This window comes from Typopeltis vanoorti, chromosome 9 (assembly GCF_054136105.1).
Source record: "Typopeltis vanoorti isolate ZY-2024b chromosome 9, IOZ_Tvanoo_1.0, whole genome shotgun sequence".
In the NCBI taxonomy this organism is placed as follows: Eukaryota; Metazoa; Arthropoda; class Arachnida; order Uropygi; family Thelyphonidae; genus Typopeltis; species Typopeltis vanoorti.
In genome coordinates, this window is record NC_143557.1 from 102559557 (window position 1) to 102580781 (window position 21225).

A 21225-nucleotide genomic window follows, 5' to 3' on the forward strand; every position below is an offset into this window, starting at 1 on the left:
TTGTATGTTTAAAAACCCTTGCAACAGCATTATTATACATTTTTGCATCTACATATTCTTGTGAATCATTGTTCTTAGTGATGAACTTTGTTAAGTCTCGTAATAGGAGTAGCCTTACAGATGAAACTAGTAGCGCATGTATATCTCAACAGGTTACAAAATATAAACCTGATATAAATTATCTGTCATCAGTGATGCAGCGGTAGCAGAAGAAGACGTCTCATTGATGCTAAATAAATAAAACGTCCACTATTTTCATTGTCTAGTTTTGATTTGATCTTTTTCTATTAAAAATGGTAAAGATTAACTTCTGTTTAATATATTATGTAGGTAAAATAACATTTTATTTTATCTGTAATTTTTATGTATTGCTCGTAATGGATTAAGTATTGATAAAATAATATCTTTAATTTTATTTTCTTTTATTGTGCTTTAGTCAACTAAAACGATTATGAGATTGTGCACTGTAATATATTGAAAAAACTAATGTCCGATTGATCTTAATAAAAAACAAAAAATTCAGAATTATTGTATTAGACTTAAAGAATTACTGAATTACACTTAAAGGGAAAATATAAATAATATCCACGCTATCAACAGGGTAGAAGGACTTTTAAGTAAAGATTCCGTAACTAATTTTTACATTCGCTCAATCTTACATGACTTACAATAATCAATCTTACAATATTCTTTGAATTTACCTCTCTAATGTGATTTTTGATTAGGTTCTCTCAATGCTTAAAAGACAACAAATAATATGTTCCCCAAAATTTCGGTTGGTGCGTGAGAAAATTTTGCATCAAAGATTTGGCGATTTTGGCACGCACACTTGAAAATGTTGCCTACCCTGTTCTAGTGACTGCAGTGCAGAAGGTAGTTGCTTCTCAGCCCGCTGCGGGAACAGGTGTCGCTCAATGCATCAATGTGAATATAGTGATTGGATTATTCTAGTTATTTATCGAACTTTCTCCGTACTTGTGTTTGTATATAAATAGCTGTTTCCGTGGCCTTGATTTATTGGAGATCGAACCAATATTTTTATTGCATTTATTGATAAGCATTGTAGGAATGAAAACAATGATGACGCACCACAAACTAGTTGCTGGGGTGTGAAGAACCGGAAATGTCGTAAATATGACGACACTTAATTGTATTTTAGCTTTACATAGACAGATGTCAACGATAAACAGAGACCGCAGTGTGCACTGTGTATGAAAAATTTAGCATCAGAGTGCATGCTTCCAAGTAAGCTGAAACGCCATTTAGAAACCAATTATCGAAACGCGGTTGGTAAATTTCGCGAATATTTTACCAGAAAGCTAAAAGAATTAAAACAACAAAAATATACTTTTCCTCAACAGGTATCAATACCATGCAATGCTTTGCTAGCATCATACAAGATTGCATATAGCGCCGCGAAGTATAGAAAACCTCATACCATCGCAGAACAACAAATTCTACCGGATATTGTAGATTTCGTGAGTATTATGATCGGTGAGTCTGGTGGGAAACTGCTTTCATATGGGTCTTTATCTAACAATTACATCAGTCGCAGAATCCAGCACATGGTGTAGGATCTCAATGATTACTTAATTGAAACAATAAAAGGGAAGGAATTTGGGTTGCAGCTGGATGAAGCCATGGACAGTAAAGGATGCGAACTTGATTTGCTGTGTAGGGGGTCGTAGATGATAATGACATTGTGGAAGACCTTCTCTTTTGTAGAAGTCTCACTGCAAGTACAAAGACTCAGAACTTGTTCGAGATTCTGGATACAGTTATGGTCGAAAATAATTTGGAGTGGACAAAGTGCGTTGGTGTCTGTACTAAACGACCACTGATGGTGGTTGTTCGATGTCCGGCCGTTATAGAGGATTGCGGGCGCTTATTATAGAAAAGATCGGATTCACTGTGTCATTTGCAGAAAGGCACTCGCATCAAAATATCTGAGTCAACCACTGAATTTGGTCTTAGAATATGTGATGAATGTGGTAAACTTTATAAAACTCGGCAGTGAAAGGAAGGTTTTTCAAAAAATTGTGTGAGGATATTGGAGCCGAATACCCGTCTTTGTTGTACTACTACCACTTGTGATGGCTGTCTCCTGTATTGTCCCGTACATTTGAATTATGGCAGGAAATGTACACCATTCTTGAAGATGAAAAACAGAGATATTTTTGGTAAATCTACCATTACTTGTGTGATATCGTAGAAACGTTAAATGGGTTAAATCTCTCCCTGCAGGGAGGGAGGCAACTTGCGCATTTTGAAATTGGTTGAGAAAATTTCAGTTATCAGTAAAAAATCACAGCAATGGAGAAGAAGAATAAATGAAGACAGTGGCAAAGATTGTTACCCCTTGTTGCAGCAGTTTGTGATCGCCAATGAAGTTGATTTCTCTCGCGCAACATAAAAATCTGTTTTTGAAGAGCACCTATCACAGCTTGTCAACTGGTTTGAAAAATACTTTCAAGAAGATAACATCGACAAGTTCGCATGGATTCAAGACCCATTCAGGGCAAAGCTACATCTGAATTTACTTCTGAAAAAGAATAAAATCTTATTGTGCTGTGTTGAGACAATACACTGAAAACAAGATTTGGCAGCATGGAACTAACTAACTTTTGGATATCATTAAAAGAATAATATCCGCTGCTAGGTGGTAAATATCGCGAATCTTAATATCATTTGCTACGTCATATTTGTGAGAAGCTGGGTTTTTGGCAGTCACTGTGATAAAAAGCAAGTATCGTGAAAAAATCAACCTGGAACTGGAAATTAGGTGGCTGTGTCCAGTTTGATTTCAAGATTTGAGATGTGCAGTGAACAACATCCTCACTCGTCCCACTAATTAAGATTTATTTATTCAATGATTTGATTGTTCAAAATATTTACTTATTTAATACCTTTTACATAAATAAACAGTTTGCGAATTTGAAATTAGTGTTTCATTTATGTTTTAACTTAACCAACCTAACCGCACCAACTGCAAACTGCAACTGTTAGGTAGGCCTGCCTGACTTTGGGCGCCGTGAAAAAATCCTGATACATTACGGGCCGAGGAAGATTGGGAACCACTGTTCTATTTTATTTGAAAGTATTCAATAATATCATCAAAAAGTATATATCCAACATTTAACAGAAATTCAATTAGCATTACATTGTACTTGCAAAGCAAATACACTGATTGGAAATAAGTTATCGGACATCCACAAGGACAAAGCGCATCATGCAATGTAACAAGCCATGCGTTTGTAGCCGATATATATTGGAGGAATATGATGCTCCGAACTCAGTGCAACTGTGTTTGTGTGAGACGGCTGGGAGAAGAAAACTAACGGATCTTAAAAGGGACATTGTGTTAGGATGTCATGTTGTAGAACAAACTGTGCGGCAAATTGTTGATAAACTGATCCAGCGCAGGTCAACAGTCAGTGATACCGTACTGAGATGGAAGCACAGGAAATCAACTGCAAGTGCTACCAGTGGGGAACGACCACGTGTCCTGACAGTTCATCGCCGACTATTCATCGCGGGAAATTGATTGCCGACAATTCATCGCGAGGAAAACATCATCGCGGACGAAAATTCATCGCAGCTACTATTCATTGCTGGAAATTTAATCGTGAGGAAAATTAATCGCACAACAATTCATCGCAGATATATGTGAAAAAAAATGTTTTTTAATTATTTAAATTAAGGGAATATTAAATCCCACATTGTTTTAAAACCGAATAAGAAACTCAAAGACTTTTTCTTAATTTACATATAAAGTTATTCATATTCTTTTTTACTACAGGCTATGTAGATGGAATATTAATTGTTACAGAACTGGGATAGGATGGTGAGGGAGAAAGAACACCATATTTAAGAATATTTAGGGAGAATAGTTATATCCAACTAACTGCTGATTGTTGTCAGATTTCTGACAACAATCAGCAGTTTTTTTTCTGACAACAATCAGCAGTTGTAATAATCGAGAATTATTTTTAGAAGGTAAAGGAACACCGGAAACGATGTTATACATGAAAAGATAACATGAAATCTATTAGTGAAAATTAAAATTATTTGAACTGTTTGTTATCCGCTAAAACACGTTAAACAAGTGTTGTGCACCAAGAAGGAATGAATGCCGTGATGTTCTGTTTTCATTTTATTCCTTCAAATTTGTACTATTAGCCACTTGAAGGAGCAGTAATTATCCTGTTGTTATTATGGCACGAAATATATATCCAGTACAATTAAGCATCTCTCTATTAATATTTGTAATCCTGAAAAGGACTGTTTTAATAGTCATGAAAAGGAACACTGTTTATTTCATGCTATTCAAAATTGAGCAGTATGGAAAAAAATAAAATGAAACAAAAAAGTGAATGCACAGACATAAACTTTTCAAAATAAAACATTATGGGCAACTCCTCTTAAGTAATCAAGAGTTTCACGATTATCATAATCACTAACGATGAGCTGAAGTCTTTTTGCAGTATCTCGATAGCGTTTCTTACCAGGAGGAGGTTGACTGCCAGCAATATTTTCTCCATTTTCTCTATTTTCTCCCTCATTGAGATGTTGCTCATCCTTCAAAGTTCTTACAAACTTCCATATTGTCGAATGAGAAGCACCAATTAGTTCGCTGAACGCACGATGCCATCCTTCGCATGAGTTGTTTTTATCTCTGGTAACCCTTCCAGAGCAGCATGGTAAGAATTCCATAAGGCATGGGGAAAGTAAGGTGGACGACGAAGTGATCGACGATCAGGTTTGCCAATTCAGGTTTCTTCTACGAAGTGTCGAACCGACTGAGCTTCAGCAGGATAGTCATTATTTTCACATAACACTTCAAAAGCACGTACAATATTTGTAGATGACACAAAAGTAATTGTCGATATCATGCGCATTTTATTGCAAATTCGAAATCAGTTTCGTATCGTTGTGGAAGACCATTTGCTTGAATGTTGCGAAATATACACTGGGAAAAGTGAAAAAAGCAATCATTTTGCTGAATCTTTGGAATTACTTCACGGAACGCATTTATAGAAGCCACTTCAAAATATTTCATGATTAAATTTGGCGACAAATTTGGTTCCAAAGGTTTTAACGCGTTTATAACTCTGCGGTATGTATCTTCATTTCTTCGAGGAATCAATGCATATACAGCAGGAATCAAGTTATTGTTTATAATGCCATCAATTATGTACAACTGCTCAAAAAGAGGTGGAGTAGTTTTAAAAGTGCAATCTGCATACCATGTTGCCGATTGCGACAATAACTGTAGATTTCATTTAGTAGAAAATATCAGCAGTCTGTTGCTGCCACCGTTTCTGTCAAGCAAAAGGAATTTCTCATTTCCATTGGTGATTTTATAAATAGGTGGAATAATTAAATTACTTAATGAATTTGGATTTGGTGGTACCTGTCCTGCTTGATTTCAGGTTCTTCGAATAGACTGCTTTACATAGGCATTGCTCGACATTTGGTCGATGACGGCAGGAGATATTTTTGTGTAGGATTCCGTGATAATTCGATGAGTCCTATCGCTAGTTGTACGGCTCGATCTTTAATATCATTAAATAATTTCGCTGCTTCAACTCGTGTCAAGTTACCAGCATGATTATGTTGGTTAATTCGTTAGATAATGTTGTCACCAGCTGTTCGAATATGCGCATGGCAATGAATTTTTTGAAACTGATCACATTTCCAAAAAATCTTTTCTTCATTTTATTTTATAAATAAATGACCATTATCAAAATATTTACGCTTCATCTTCTCGCTTAAAATAAATTCCAGAGGCATCGCGCAATAATTGTAATTAATTTATAAATAGGTTCTTAAACAGTTCGAACTTTTAAACACTTATCAAAAGAAAAAATATGTCTGGGATCGGACTTCTGAGAACACGTGACGTAAAACTATTTAATTTGAAATTTCCAGTGCAGAACTTCACTTTCAAATATCTAAGCAGGAATTTTTTCACAGTAGAAGCTCCAACGTAGTAGTGAAACAGCATCTTTTATACTCTGGGAACCAGTGGTTAAATTTAACCAGGGCACTCCGGGTCAGAGTCCCTGAACTTTTTTATGCACCGGACCCGGAACATTTTTCAGTTTTTTGATTTTTCTCCCTTTACGGTAATTAAGCCTAACGCGAAACAGACAGCAATGACAGTTTATTATGACGTGCATATGATTGACGCGGTATTAACAAAAGATTGTGCGATCGAAAGATAAAAGCAAGCCGCCAGTTGAGTTGAAATGCTAACTCTCTTCAACCGAATTCCATATGTGAAACTGCCATAACAATATTCACTATATGTATATTTTAACACGTTTTAATACGTTTACGAATTTTAGCACGTTCGGTTGAATTTCTTTGCTGCTATGCGAACTCACACACATCTAATTAATAACAATAGCTTTTAGTTAGATACTGTGTTTGCCATACGGTTTCTTGGGTCTATACAGCATAGTTTCTGTATGAGGGGACATGTGATTCATTCAGTAGTGTCGTTTTTATCCAAGTTTTACCTAATTACACTATTTGTCGAGAAATATATTACACAGACAGCTCATACCTTATTCACTGGCATAATAAAAGCAATTGTTTTTCTTGCCTCTGCAATATAGTAGCTATTGGGGAGGGGCGTGTTGATTACCCCAGGAGCAGTTACTATCGCCCCTACGTGTACGTGTTTAAGCTTTTTTTCATGTGCGAGGTATATGCGAAACTTTTTGATTTCTTTTTTCGAAAAGTAAAATCAGGCGTGGTGCGAGGTATACGCCAGGGCGAGTTATGTTCGAGTAAGTACGGTATTTCAACTATGAATAAGTACATTGATACCTCCTTTAAACCTGCGGAAGTCGCGATCGAAAAAATTGTAGCTTAAGTCGCATGTATCGGAGAGATACATTCAATAATAGTAGGTGTTGAAATGCGATAAAACTTAAAAAAAAAACACTACAAATTCAGGGTGTTCGGGAAAAATTTGACAGTTTCGTAAGGAAAAAGAAAATCTTCTTTGTATCTATTAAATTTAATGAATTGACAAAAAAACATTACAGGCAGAGTTAATTACAATACTATCAACAAGATTTACTCAAAATAACCACCATTAGCATCGATCACAGCTTCAATTCTGCTTCGGAACCTCGAACAAGCTGATGCTACAGTCTCCCTGGGAAGGGCCGCAAAAACTGTTTTAATTTTATCCATTAACTGGGCTTTTGTATTACTGGAAGTGCGATTGGTGTCTTTTTCAACTGCGCCCCATACAAAATAATCCATGGGGTTAAGGTCTGGGGAGTTTGGAGGCCAAACATTTGGACTGGTGAAGTCGTAGAAATTTTCAGACAACCATTTTTGACTTTTCCCAGAGGTGTGGCAAGGGGCCGAATCCTGCTGCCATACATACGGCCTACCATTGGCTACCCTTGTTATCCAGGGCTTGACTACAGTTAGCAACTCCACGAACAAAGCCCGAATTCCAATGCCAGGGTTCTTCAACACCTGTTCCTGCAGATTTGCGAGGAATTCTGCTGTACGAACGCAATCAGATCGTCTGCTAGGGATCTTTCTTCTTGCTACATCCTCGTAGTCACCATTGCAAGTCTCTAGTTCATGCCTGATTGTTTTTACTGTATTCAGGGAGCATTGGGCAGCAGTCGTAATATCCTTATTTTGATGGCGGGCACGAATCATCATGATACAAGTTATTCTCTTCCATGATTCAGGTGGGTTCCAGCTATCCATCCTTTCTGACATCTTGTATATGAATGAAGAAGGGTCCAAACTTTTAAATGAAGAGAAGTGTGTGTTAATACATGTAACTTACGGAAAAATATAATTAATTATAAATATGTCAAATTTATCCCGAACACCCTGTATAATACATGATGGTTTATTTATTTTCAGATACAATCTAGAAATTATTGAAAAAAAAAGAAACAAATTAAAAAAAAACTAAAACAATACTATACTGACATCGGAGTTCGCGGTATCTCTCAGATACAATTTATTATTAAATATCACACACGTTTACATAACACGTGTTAAACCAAACTGACTTCAATTTTCTAACGAATAAGCTTTCAGCAAATTTTTCGTCGATAGTTTTTCCTGCAATGAAATTTCCCTGAGATAAATTTTCCTCTCGATGAATTTTCCCTCAAGATGAATTTTCCTCTCGATGAATTTTCTCTGCGATAAAAATTCCTCTCGATGAATTTTCCCTCAAGATGAATTTTCCATGCGATGATTTTTCCTCTCGATGAATTTTCCCTGCGATAATTAATTTTCCCCGCGATCAATTTTCGCGCGATGAATTGTCGGCGAAACGTTTCCTACCTGGTATGCCATGATCGTGGCATACCAGGTAGGAAACGTCACTGCCTAAAGAATAACCATCTTGATGGTGAGATTCAAACCCGCAGCCTGAGAGCTGATTTGCTATTTACTCACCAAGTAAACTAGCCAATCAAAAATGAAACATACCACAACTGGATTTAATGTAAGTTTATTTAATTTGTTTTTCGCTGTCTTCTGGGCAGCTCACTGTTGTTGATTACATTCGTTTACAAATCGGAATTCTAATTTGACAAGACCAAATATCAGAAATTGCATCCCTCAAATCCATAGTTTTAACTGCTACGGGCTTAATAAAAAATGAAAATAAATAAAAATTTTTAAAATTAACCCCACAATTTATTTGCAAGTTTAAATCGTCATTAGCATACACAAACCTATTCAGCTAAAATAATATACACTAGACTCCAAACCTTAGCGATTTTGGAAATATAAAACAATAATTAAATACAAACAAGAAATGAAAACGTTTAATTTGAAGTGTCGTGTTACACTGACGGCAGTAGCAAATGGGTGGAGAAAACTGTAATAATTTTGGTGGGATAATAATTTACGATAATTAGATATCAGACAAATATGCAGCTAAACAATATTAAAAGGTCACGTCGATTATAACCTTATAAAAAATAAAACCTATTTATACAGATATTTTATTGCTCTTTTTCATGAATATCTTCAAAACATTGTCATTTAATCTTGCTTTATCACATGGCGCAGGCTCTCGTTGTGTCCTACCGCTCTAATCCTCAAAAAGCCGACAGTTCATAGAGATGTACGTAAAATGGCAGTTAATCTGTCATTTGAAGTAATGCTTTAATGTATTTCACGTGCTAAATAAAGTCCTTTGTGTGTGTCTGTGTGTGTGTATGTGTGTGTTTGCGACACAGAGAGACTATTTTGTCAGAATAAAATTAGTTCCAACTTATTTTAAAATTATTAATTAATGCATGCTATGCTCTCAATATTTGCAAACTAATGTAAAGACAGTGATTATTTAATTCAGTAATACGTATAATAAAGTAAATGTACAGTAGTGTACAATAATGTCACCTTGAATCTTAGTTTCAGATTCAAGAACGAGTGGGCTATTTCTTACTTCAATGAAGTTTTTAATTATTTCTCATTCTATACCATGTTTTTCAATATCAAATCATATAAATTATGAAATACATTTTATTGCTTTTATTGTTATTATTATGAAACCCCCCATGGAATCAAAGACCAATCGCTGGAAGTCCCACCCTTACCCATGCAGTTTATCACAACGCGTCTTAAATATGTTCACTGTCTCGGCGCTCACCAACTCTACGGCAATGCATTCCAATCACTAACCACTCTCCATGCAAAAATCCTGATCCACACAGCCATTCTGTACAAAACATCCTAACATTAATTTGCTAATAACTCAATTGATAGCTTATATCTAGATCATATCCCCTCTCCTCCTACTATCCATATATTTTTGCAAATTGAATTCTCTCAGTATGTCTTCACACTTTGAATTCCAGAGACCAGATACCACCAAAATCATTCACCTCTGGAACGTCTTCAATATATCTTTATCTTTTTGAACAGGTGATCTAAATCTGGGTACAGTACGCTATGTGTGGCCTGATCAAAGTCTTATACAAGGGCATAATATTTTTCATCTACAAGTCAGTGCCCTCCGCATCATTATCATTATCTGCTGAGCTGTCCTCACAATTTTAGCAATATTTCCGAAAAATTTTAGATTCTTGTCCACATGTAGTCCCAAGTGTCTCGTCTTCTCTTCCTATTCCAAGATATTTCCATCGATTGCGTACTCTCAATTCCCTCTCTGCGTCCCAAATTTCAAACCTTATACTTTGCAACATTGAATTGAAAACTCCGCTTATTTACTCATTTAGGCAATGTGTTCAAGTCCTCTTTCAAAGCCACAGCATCCGATCTACTCTTGATCTCTCCCTAACTTTACATAATCTGCAAGGAACTGCTATCACCATTAATACCTATCATTTAATACAAATTAAACAACAATGGATCCAAAACACACACCCGTGAGTTCCAGCACTAGTAACTTCCCTCTTCTGGGATATCGCTCCTCCATAAACAACACGAAGATGCCTGTCAGACAGCAGATCTCCAATCCAGTGAACTAATCTACTGCTTAACCGCACCGTTTCAATTTAATTACCAGCTTGTGTAGCAATTTATCAAAGAGCTTTGCAAATGTAAATATACACTGTGTATGCAGCACCCTTATTCTATGCATTTATCACATTATTATAAGTAAACAAATTGCTAAAACACGATCTTGCTTTAACAAACCCATGTTGGCCACCAAAGAGTATTTTTTTCTGTCAACCCAATTCAGAATTTTGGTCCTGACTAACCTCTCTAACACTTTAACCACACTTCCAAACACACAGACTGGTCTTTAATTCAAAGTGCTAGTCTTGTCACCTCTCTTATGAATCGGAACAATTTTACCATTTTCCATTCCTTTGGAACTTGGCTTGTTTTTATTAAAAGCTGCTGTTGTTAACACCCAGGAACGTTCCCTCAAAACACGTGTTGAAATATCATTAAACATTCAGTAAAAATAATAGATATTGGAAAATGTTGATTTTATGTTTGTTAATATACTCGTAGATTATGTAACAGATAAATGTTAGATTATTTATTAATTTCAATAAAATCTAAAGTGTAGTATGTTATTATTATTATTATTATTATTATTATTATTAAATAATAATTTATTATTATAATGGACAGCATCGTGGAGTCCTAATTCCATTCATTCACCACTATAAAAGCGAAAAATCTATACCTCACACCCTTCTTTACCACATTATTACTTAATTTCTAGGAATTACCTCTTGTTCTTCCACTACTATCCAACTGCTGAAATATTTCCCCTCCATCAATCTTATAAACGCCTCTTAGTAAGTTAAATGTTTCTATCGTATCCGCTCTTCTATGCCTGTCAACCGACATCTGTAACCCACAAACTTTCAATCTATCAATGTAGAGAGCATTCCTTACACCACTCACCAACTTAGTCACTCGCATCTGAATCATTTCTGTCTATTCGTTATCTCCAAGAAATCCAGGCAACCAAACCTGAACACAATAGTCCAGATAAGGACGTATCAACGCCTTATAAAGAGGAATAATTTCTTTATCTCTGCATGTCAGTGTGTTCTTCAATAACATAGTAATCATATGAGCCATCTTTGACACCTTAGCAATATGCCCTCTGAGCTTCAACTCTCTATACACTAACAATTCAAGTCCATCTACTCATCAATCTCTTGGAGTAAAGTTCCATAAATGTGATACACATCTAATAATCTTTCAATAGCAAAATGCATAACTTTACCTTTTTCACATCGAATTGATATCCATTCTCTTTTGCCCATACTCAAATTATGTAAATCATCCTGCAAGCTCTCTATATAGGCATGATAAATTTTGCGCTTCCGAACTTTGCATCATCAGAAAACAATTGAATATCTCCTTTGAAAAAATAAAGATTTATTGTTACATAGACCATATACAGTATTTACAACGTACTTAAGCTCTTACAAATTGCCTACCAGTTTCGCTAGTAACTCACCAGCTTTCTCAAGGCTTGCATAGTACAAAAAAGAGGTAAATGCAAAAAAGGTTTCAAAATACAAAGAACCGTTAGTATCTGTTAGGTAGCTAGGGTGACCCGTTCGCGTGACATAACTACTCAGCATCATGAACACGCGTTACATGCAAACGCGTAATATGATTATTTGCGTACTGTAGCTCTGTTGAACTGAGAGAGTTAATTATATTTTCCCAGGTATCGTTCAGAATGGCCCCTTGATTTCTGTTTAGGTTACTTCCCGTACGTAGTACAACTGCCGCTTCTTTAAATACTCGATGCCTGTAATCCTCGTCTACGTAGGGCATGGAGCTGTTATTCCAGTCTATAGTGTGGTTCGAAGTTGAAAAGTGATGTGCCAATCCTGAGGTGATCGTTCTGTTGTGATTAACATCGCCTATATGTTCTTTCTGTCTTATTTCCAGGCTTCTCGAAGTCTGTCCGATGTAGGAAAGACCGCACGTGTATGGAATATTATACACACCTGGATATTTATAAAATGGCACACTGTCTTTAGGGGATCTTAGGACCTGCCTTATGCTATTTGTTGGTTTAAATACAACCCTGATGTTATGTGTCTTTAACAATCTTTCAATTTTTGTTGAAGATGAACCTATAAAGGGGATGACTGCTGTTGAGATATGCTGGGCGACTGTTCTTTCTTGTTGGATATCTTTGTATAGAAATTTGTTGATGATGTGTCTAGGATAACCAGTTTGTGATAGAGTTGTAGCTGTAGATGTAGCCTAGATGAAGTGTCCTTGTTCACGAATGTACCAGTAGAAGAAGTAATGAACATTATCAAAGATATCTTTCCTGCAGATATCACAAAGATGTTCGAGTAATGCCTACAATCAAATTTTTTCAAAGTTAACAACAAGATATACAAACAATTAGAAGGCCTAGCCATGGGCAGCCCTCTGTCGCCACCATGTGCAGACCTTTTCATGGAGAAATTTGAAGATGAAATATTCACCAGCATTACTCCTAAACCTTCTATATGGTGGAGATATGTAGATGACATCTTCATCATATGGAAAGACAACTTAGAAAGCCTACATCTGTTTGTTAACAGAATCAATGCACTCCACAACAAAATAAAATTTACTCTAGAAGTAGAAAATAACGAACAGCTACACTTCTTGGACTTACTAGTAAAAAGACAAGGAAACAGCATCAAACTATCGATTTCCAAAAAACTAACGGACACTGGAAGATATCTACATTACTCTTCTAACCATCATAGGTCACAGAAACACAGCATTATCCACATGCTAAGAAATCGAGCTAGAAAATTTATTTCTGACGAGGAAGAAGTTCAAACAGAACTGACTCAAATAGCTACAACTCTATCACAAAATGGTTATCCTAGACACATCATCAACAAATTTCTATACAAAGATAACCAACAAGAAAGAACAGTCGCCCAGCATATCTCAACAGCAGTCATCCCCTTTATAGGTTCAACTTCAACAAAAATTGAAAGATTGTTAAAGACACATAACATCAGGGTTGTATTTAAACCAACAAATAGCATAAGACAGGTCTTAAGATCCTCTAAAGACAGTGTGCCATTTTATAAATATCCAGGTGTGTATAATATTCCATACACGTGCGGTCTTTCCTACATCGGACAGACTTCGAGAAGCCTGGAAATAAGACAGAAAGAACATATAGGCGATGTTAATCACAACAGAACGATCACCTCAGGATTGCCACATCACTTTTCAACTTCGAACCACACTATAGACTGGAATAACAGCTCCATGCCCTACGTAGACGAGGATTACAGGCATCGAGTATTTAAAGAAGCGGCAGTTGTACTACGTACGGGAAGTAACCTAAACAGAAATCAAGGGGCCATTCTGAACGATACCTGGAAAAATCTAATTAACTCCCTCAGTTCAACAGAGCTACAGTACGCAAATAATCATATTACACGTTTGCATGTAACGCGTGTTCATGATGCTGAGTAGTTATGTCACGCGAACGGGTCACCCTAGCTACCTAACAGGTACTAACGGTGCTTTGTATTTTGAAACCTTTTTTGCATTTACCTCTTTTTTGTACTATGCAAGCCTTGAGAAAGCTGGTCAGTTACTAGCGAAAACGGTAGGCAATTTGTAAGAGCTTAAGTACGTTGTAAATATATGGTCTATGTAACAATAAATCTTTATTTTGTAATACTTTATGACCAAAACTTGTATAATTTAAATATCTCCTTTGAAGTCATTTCCTATATTATTTATGTACACATTAAACAATATGGTCCATGTTCAGAGCCTTGAGGCACGCCACTGATCACCTGCTCTGGAATCGGCTCCTCCATACATTACTTTTTTTATATGTCCGTTAGCCATTCTTATATCCACATCACCAGTTTAATATCCATACACATATTTTTCTAATTTTCCTAACAGTATTCCATGGGGTGTCCTGTCAAAAGAATTAGCAAAACCCATCAGTATCACTGGGTGGCCAATCCCCTTGTCGAACTCAGCTATCACTCGATTATGAAAAGTTAATAAATTACTAAGGCGAAACTGACGTTTAACAAAAGCATGTTGTCCCCCATAGAGCAGTATATTCTAATCCACAGATTCCTCGATTTTGTCTTTAACTAACTTTTTCAATACAATTAACACCACTCCCGAGACGATGATTTATCTGAAATTTTCTACCGCAGTCTTATAGCCTCCTTTATGGAACCATATTACCTTCCTTCGTCTCATTAGGACCTTACCAGAGCTCGGACTTAAACAGTCAAGTAAGATGCATTGACAATTCCTTTGCATATTCACGTACTACCCGAGCTGATAATCCACCCAAACCTACAGCCGTATATTCATTTAAATTTCTTCTGCAAGATCCTAAGTACCTCTGATTGATTAACTTCAATTCTCATATCAGTTTTTTCATCAGTAGAAGTGAAATATACTCGTTCGTGTGAAAGAGTTAAGTTATTCACTAAAGTCATCCTTCCAAAACCATTCTTCCGTTTACGTGCCACGTAGCGAAAGAATTCTTTTGTATCTTTTGACCTGCTTGGCTAAGGTCTTCTCAGAATATGATTTAACCTTCCTTATGGTGGCTATAGACAACACTTTGAACGTTATCATAAAGCGATAATAAAATCCATTCGAGATAAAGTTGAATTGCTTCGAATTATTTGAAGGAATACTAGCAACAAACTATTAATAATTTATGTTAAAAATGAAGCATTACTTTGTTGAATAGTAAAGTAAAACCACTCAGCTTAGCAATAGAAAGGGAAAAGTGATACGAAGTGAGCATATCAGTTTCTGTTTAAGAAGTTGCATGTTTGCCATATCGAAATTCTGTTATTTTGCTGTTGTTCTTAAAAATAATTGTTTTTTTAATTATTTTTTTTAATTTTTATTTTTTAAAGAAACCAAATGATTATTCCTAATCATGAATTTTTCTATAAAAATTTTTACACTTTTTCAAACGGAAGTCGTTGCTTCTGTAAGAAAAAAATTACTATATTTATTATATTTTTAACATACATATTTATTATGTAATGAAAATAGCTAGCTTTTGTTCATTGCAATTTTCTGATTTCTATAGGTAGTGTAACGTTTCAGGAATTTGTGTAATATTCTCTAAAAATAAATTATGATTTAAGAGTTTCCACTTAATCCAAGAAAAACCTACAGCACTGAATTGTAATTTTTCACTCACGATAAACTGGAAACGTATAATACATTACTCACCTGGTATTATTCTATGTCGATCTACCTCAATGCATAAACATTAAATAAAGGTGTGAAAATTATCAATTGTTTACCCATTTGTTCGTAATAATAATTACCGCTAAAAAGAGAAAATCCCAATTGTTGGGGAAAAATTCCGTTACATATTTTATAGACAAAAATGGTACTGCTTCTGGATTGAAATTGTAAACCGTATACCACACTAACATGTTGTATTCATAGGGGTACGGAGAGCCTCCGCAACTCAGTCGGTATAGGAGAACCCCTTTGGTCGAAAGACCTTAGTTTGATTACCGTCCATGATGTGAGGAACCTGTATTTGGTCTCTTTCGACCAAACGTCTCATACGGAGGTAGAGGGATTTCACCCAGAAACTCGGGTTTTTCGTTCCTCAGAACAACAAACCGGCCTGTGAACATACAACGATCTAAAGTCAAAAATACATACTTAAACAGGTGGGCTGAATCATATCCAGATTTAGCTGAGCGTCTATAGACGTCCTTGCCGTTTGGGAGGTTAAACGGCCCTCATTGGATGGCTCAACCGGTCTGAAGGTCGAGGGAGCAAAATTGGAGGAATCCCACACGACAATAACATCGGGATATTATTCCTGCGGCTACTGGAATACTTCTTTCGTCTATAACATTTCCATTGATACAAATAATATATTTTGTGTGAATGATCACCATCCATTTGTCAGTGTATGGATACTACCACACCATAGTCAGTTATCGAGATATATGATGGATCATATTTCATTTAAGTAACCGTTAGTCATACTAGGCCATCCAGAAGTTACCAACTAGTAAACGCATTAAAAATCAGTAGCGATTGAAAGCATTAGAAAAATAAGCACAATCCACACTTTAGTAACGCAACTTTTACATTGAACAACTGTGTTGAAAACTGAGGGGTCGTAATCATTTTGGGATTTTGGGTCAGAAAGACGCCGATATTTTATCATCTTACTTACAGTTTTATGTTCTTGAACGGTAAGAGTAAGCAGAAGTTAGGTTTATTAATTTTACCGAACTTAAAAGCTTCTCGCAGGAGTACAAATCTTTAAAATAGAAGGTGTTATTACCTGGCAGTTGCGTTTGGATCTGAGCACCTCCATTTCTCTCTTACTTGGTTTTAAAGAGATGCCATAGAGATTTAACACCGACTCAGGAAGCGGAAAGGAGAGAGAGAGCGAGAGAGAGAGAGAGAGAGAGAGAGTCCAATAAGACCACATGAGTGGATTGATTGTTAACTAGAACGTAAGTGATGTCGTTAACTTCATAACATTCAAATGTAACTATTTAAATACTGTCAATGATTTTTAGCACATAGACAATATACTGCGACCTCAGATTGTAGGTATTAGTGAGACCTGGCTATCAGAATCAGACCTACTAACTGGTATCGAGTGTCATGGGTACATTAACTGGTATCGAGTTTCAACAGTTGAGACCTATGAATGTAGTATTACTACTACTACTATCAATATTTCATATGGAAGTGAAGTGAGTTTGAAGCCATCTTTTGTAAGGGAATCTAACAAATTCAATTACATAGTGGGGACTTATTACAGACGTGGATCGGTTGCTAGTGATGAAGATATGCATCAACAAATAGAAAGGATTAGTGCGAAAGGAGTAATCATAATGGGAGAATTTAATTATCCAAATTTGATTAGGTAGCAGTAGAATGTCATAAGAAATATGAAAATGCAATTATTAAGGAAATTATGACCAACTGAGAAGTACACTGAGAGATCAGAGGAATGGGATTCTTTTATGGATGGAAAGAATATCGACAGTGCATGGGAAGCATTTAAACAATACTTAAACGATATCAGAATGTATCTCGAGAGTTCGAAGTATAAATAGAGTAGGGGTCAAATGGATATAGTCGATAGTTCGATACAGCTATCTTTGCATATCCTTGTGGAATGGAATTACCATACATTCCTTCCATTCTGAGGAATCTTCCTTGTTCTGAGACTCATATCAAACAGCATGGTTAAAGGAATGGCCAGATCACCTGAACACTCTTTTAGCACATGTGCAATTAAGCAACAGATTCCTAAGAAAAGGCCGATGTGGAAAGAATACTGTTTGCATAAGGATTATATTCGTTATGATCTTTATAAGCAGCAGGCTAGAACAGTCACAACTGTTGTACGGAAAGTAAAGTCTGGGTATGAAAAGAAACTGCTGGGCGTGCGAAGACAACCCCCAAGAAATCTATCGATATCCTGCAAGTAAAAGAATGAATATGAAAGGATAACTCTTCTAAATGCTGATGTTGTGAGAGTTGGAGATACAGAAAAGGCTGTTCATTTAATCAGTGCCCATTTTTTTTAAAGTTATCAACCTGGTGCAGGCATTATCGAGCTCACTATTTCCTCTTCATTAGATGAAGAAACGTAAGTAGTTGAGGAGGAGATTTTAGAGCTGTTGCACAAATTTAAAGAATTCAGCAATAGGGACTGATGGAATATCAGCATGTGTGCTGAAAGAGTGTTAAGCTGAACTGGCCATTCCTTTCACCAGGCTGTTTAATACGAGTGAGAAAAGGGAAGAATGGAAGGAATGTATGGTAATTCCATTGCACAAGGGTGACGCAAAAATTAATTTATCTAACTATCGACTAATTAGTAACACAGGACTGGTGGTGAAGATTTTTGGAAAAATTGGTTAGAACTCGCATTCAGAAATTGGTTGACAGTGAATCTCTACTTTGCAATAAGCAACATGGGTTTACTAAGGGAAGGTCATATTTTAGCAATTTGATCACATTCTATAAAAATATTATCATTGAACTAGACAAGGGGAATAAATAAGCCATGATACTTTTGGATTTTGCAAAGGCTTTTGACAGAAAACAGCATCGTAGACGTGCATAAATTGGATAAATGGGTTTGGTTTATAGAATATTAGCGAGTGACAGATATCAAAAAGTGGTATGGGGGAGGGGGATGTGAGTCTCCATGATTTAAGGTAACAAGTGATGTACCACTGTAGTCAGTGCTTAGTAAACTGTTATTCAATCTGTACATTAATGATATTGGGATGGATTTGACAAGCGAATTACAGCTATTTTCTGGTGATTCAAAGATAGGCAGGGTAATCAGGATTGGTTGTTTATTATTTTAACGGTATAATAGAACACAGAAACTAAGTAAATAATTAATTTATTGACTTGATGCTGATATTTCGCTGGTATTATAACCAGCATCTTCAGAGCACAAAAACACTGTTTGTCACAATACGCGAGACTAAAACAACCATGGTGTACTTAAACCAAAATTGTAGCAGCAATACAAAGACTAGAGTCCTGATTTTGGCGCCCTCTATCTGAAAAAAAAAAAAAAAAAAAAAAACCGCTATCATATATTACTAGAGTCCTAGAAAAGTGCTAGTTTTTTCTTAATATGACTGTCTCCCAGATCTTCGGCAAGTTAATACAGCCATATTTGTTGAGATTTGGAGTGTGTTTTAGGGCTTCTGTCGCCTCTAAAGAACAATCTCTCTGATTTATATGGGTTTCTGTGTAGTACTTTTGTGTTTTTCCAGTTGATCCTGTGTGCAGGGGTATCCAGAGCATGGTCTGCTAGGCCCGACTTCCCATAATGATATTTCCGGACGTATCGTTTATGTTCGCTGATGCGGATATTCACAGTTCTTTCCTGTTTGACCGTAGTAGGCTTGATTGCATGAGCAGGGTACTTGGTAGACTCCTGGATGTGATAAAGGAGGAATGCTGTCCTTGGGTGAGCGGATGAGGGTGGCTAATTTGCTATATGGTCTGAATGTAGTGCGTAGTTTATGTTTATTGAGAATTCTTGAGATCTTTTCGGATGTGCCTTTAATGTAAGGGATGGTGACTGTTTTGTTGTAGTTCTCTGTGGTGGATGGTGGGAGGGGTTTCTTGGGAGTGTTCAGTATTTTGTTTATTTTTTGTGGATTGTAGCCGTTGGGCAAGAAGGTGTGGCGTAAGTGAGTCAGTTCAGCAGTCAGAGCCTTGTCATTTGAACAGATTGCTCTCGCTCTATGGGTTAGCGTTTTTAATATGCCATATTGTTGAGAAGGATGATGGTGTGATTGTTTGTGTAAGTATCTGCCTATATGTGTGGGTTTTCTGAAAACTGAAAATGATAAGGAACCATCTGGGAGACGTGTGATGAGTGTATCCAGGAAGGGCAGACAGTTGTTGGCTTCCAGTTCCATAGTAAAGTGGATTTTTGGATGTTGGCTATTTAAATGTGCTAAGAATGTTTTCAATGTCTCAGGGCCATGTGGCCAAATAGCAAGCACATCATCAACATAGCGTAGCCAAAGTGTTGGTTTGAGAGTGGCTGTATTGATTGCTTGTTTTTCAAGGTGTTCTATGTAAAAGTTGGCTAGGGGGGGAGAAAGGGGGGAGCCCATGGCTGTCCCATCAATTTGTTTGTATATTTTCCCTTTCCATGTGAAATATCCTGCATGTATTGTGAATTTGAATAGTTCAAATATATCAGGGGGGAAGTGTGACTTCAGTAGATTGAGGGTTTCTATTAGTGGTACATTTGTGAATAGTGAAGTGATGTCAAAGCTTACTATTAAGTCTGAGCTTTTTAGGGTGAGGTGTTGTAAGATGCTTTTTAGGTGTGCTGAATTTTTGATAAAGGAGGGAGAATTGTTAGTGAGAGAGGCTAGTAGCTTCGCTAAATGTCTAGCCAGTTTTTATGTGGGACTATTTATACTGTCCACAATTGGGCGTAGGGGTGTGCCTGTTTTGTGAATTTTTGGTGATCCATAGATCCTCGGTGTTTTAACATGGAAAGGTTTGAGTTTGTTAACTGTGTCTTTGGGCCAGGAAGTGACTTTTTTTAATAATTTTCGTGCCTTATTCTTTTGTGTGTTGGTAGGATTGCGATCTATAATTTTGTATGTTGACTGATCTTGTAATAGTGTGTGCATTTTGTTTTCATATTCAGTTGTGTCCATCACCACGGTTGCATTTCCTTTGTCTGCTTTTGTTATGGTAATCTGGCTGTTGTTGTGTAGCTCTTTTATAGCAATGAATTCCTTATGTGGGATATTATTTTTTGGAGGCTTCGACTTGATTAGGATGTTGGCCACATCTAAACGTATGTTGTTAGCTATTGTTGGAGGCAGGTCGTAAATTCCTCGTTCGATGGACGCCATTATTTCGGCTTTTGGAACTTGCTTGGGAGTTATGGCAAAGTTGTGCCCTCGACTTAAAGCAGTCGTGGCTTCTTTGCTTAAGGTGAGTGACGATAGATTCACGACGACGAGGTCTTGTTGTAATTGTGGTCGTTGTATGGTGTTCCGTTGTTGTAGATTTTCGAACTTCTTTTGGTGCCGGTTTTTGACTCTGTCGAATTCTTTTTTTGCCGTTGCGTCGGTGATGTTCTCTAAGATCTGCCAAAGTTCCGTATTTAGAATATTATGCAGTGATTCTCGTAATTCGCTGATGGTTGTATTTGCTTGTGCTAATTCCCGACGAGTGGTGTTAATTTGTTCC